The sequence below is a fragment of the Equus caballus genome, chromosome X (assembly GCF_041296265.1).
Source record: "Equus caballus isolate H_3958 breed thoroughbred chromosome X, TB-T2T, whole genome shotgun sequence".
Taxonomy (NCBI): Eukaryota; Metazoa; Chordata; class Mammalia; order Perissodactyla; family Equidae; genus Equus; species Equus caballus.
The window spans coordinates 24,888,901-24,891,162 of NC_091715.1; the positions used below are offsets into that span (position 1 = coordinate 24,888,901).

The following is a 2,262-nucleotide window of genomic DNA, read 5'->3' on the forward strand; positions in this document are numbered from 1 at the left end:
GTTTGGGGGTCCCAACACTGCTTGGAGGTGAAGGGGAAGAGAACTTGCCATCCCAAAATATGTCTCTTTGGCATAAGGATTATTTTGAGCTGATTATTTTTAAGAAACAGCAGAGACAGGAGAAGCTCTGAAAACCAAGTAGAAGTTACCTTTTTGTAAGAGATATTTGCATTTATAAAGGAAATTTCTATTTCTAAGTCTCTCCCTCTCTTCACCAGGAAAAGGAGGCAGACTCTAAATCTCTGGAAACTCTTATCAGTGGAGAAGGCAATGACCTAAATCTGCATAACAACCTTACCCTTGTTTACTGTGCTTTTCCTGATAATGTCCCATAACTGGCTCCCCACCCCCAACATTTTCTTTTGTCTTTAGCTGGAGACGGTATTTAAGGTGATAACTTGGGCCATTTTGGGGAGTTACTCAGTTTTCCTGGATCTCTCTCCTGTATACAAGAGGCATATGTGTTATTAAACTTCTGTTTGTTTTTTCCTGTTAATCTATGTTTTATTTCAGAGGGTTCTCAGCCAAGAACTTAGAAGGGTGGAGGGAAAATCATTTTTCCTGCCTTACAGATGCTCTAATCATCACAGACATTTGCCAGGCTTTTGGTTGCTTTGGCTTTTAGATTCCCTGTAACACTTAATAGGCTTCTGGTCTATTTGTTGCTTGTCAATTAGATATAGAAGTAACCGTCCTGCACGGTCAGCTGCTCAGCAGCAGGAGTGTGTCTTGGCCATGAACTCCTCTGGCGGAAGGAGGCAGGAAGCAGCAGGGCCTGGGGGCAGAAGTACTCACAGATCCCAAGAATCAGATGTGCAACTGTCCAAGGCTCTGCCCTGCGCCCTGTGCCACGGGGCCCTGAAGCTGAGGTTTCCCACGGGGGCCAACAGCTTTGTGCCCCTGGGCGCCCTCCTGCAGCTCCCCAGTTCCGAAGCATCTCAGCTAAAGGTGTGCACTGTGTGGTGGACACCAAAGGGAAGCAGCGCTTTGCCCTGCAGCTGGGGGACTCCAGCACTGGCCTTCTCATCCAGGCCAATCAGGGACACTCTCTGTAGGTACCTTAGTTGGAGTTGATGCCCCTGGGGACCCCACAGGCCCTGCCCTGATGCTCATCCATGGCACATTCTGGCAGCACTGGCCATCCATCTTGCTCAAGGGCCTGTCCTGCTGGGGAAGGATGCACATCCACCTGGCCCTAGGACTGCCTGGGGATCCTGGTGTCAGTGGCATGTGGTCAAACTGCAGATGGGTCATGTTCATCAACAGGCCCCTGGCCCTGGCAGATGGAGCCCTTTTCTTCAGCTCTGCCAATGAAGTGATTCTGACTCCAGGGAAAGCTGATGGCTTCCTGCTTCCCAAGTACTTCAAGGAGGCCCTGCAGCTATGCCCTACCGAAACCCTCTCTCCTTGGCTGATAATGAAAAGACAGAGTGTCAGAGTGGCCCTGAGCACAGCTCCAGAGGAAGAAGGATAATAATAAAATATATATTTTTTAAAAAAAAAGAAATGTAAAAAGATAACAAAAAAGAAACTCTAGTTTGAAAAACAAAAAATAAAAAGGAAGTAACCATAGCCCAGGATCTGTTCCAGGCAAATTCTCTTGCTGTTTCACGGTTCTCTGTGCTGACTCATTGTCCTCTCATTCAACTTGGTAGCTGCTTCTTTAAGCTCTTCTTAATAGGTTTGGGTGGGAAGTTGTCATCCTTAATATCCTCTTTACCTCTGCTCTGGCTCTCATTTACCAGTCAAGAAGGAAGGTGCTTGAGGAGCCAAAGTAGTATCTTTTGCCAAATCTTCCCCTTTTTGCAGCCTCTTTAAACTGCTTCACTGTGGAGCTGCAGACAGCAGTTGGCTGTTTCAACTGTATGGGGCTCTGAAATCGCAGGCCACAGGCATCGAATGACTCCTGACAGAGCTACGTTCTCTTCCATTTTTGGTTGCTGTCTGGCTACCTCTGAGTGGGGTCCATCCCTCTGTAGGATGTTGCTAAAAGTAGTGAGAAGCAGCAGACAGTGTTCAACATTATAAATCTTTCTTATTTACCCTAATGCTATTGCTTCTGATGCGGGTGAGCTGCTTTCCAAGATCTGGCCGACCTTTGTTAATGCTGTGCCTAGCTAAAATTTCTGCTTCCTTAGAAGAAAGAGAAAATGGGTGTTGGGGAAGAACTAGCACTCTCTGCCACAGATGCCTATTGATTCAGCCGCGTTCTTAATTCTACTCCGAAAAGTGAGTCAGCAACTTGGAGAAGGCATGGGGCCA

General features: G+C 47.1%; 1 pseudogene; it reads left to right on the top strand.

Moving 5' to 3' along the window:
- The first annotated feature begins 735 nt into the window (after window positions 1-735).
- On the top strand, window positions 736-1,512 carry LOC100052785 (tRNA 2'-phosphotransferase 1 pseudogene; annotated as a pseudogene).
- Window positions 1,513-2,262: the final 750 nt, after the last annotated feature.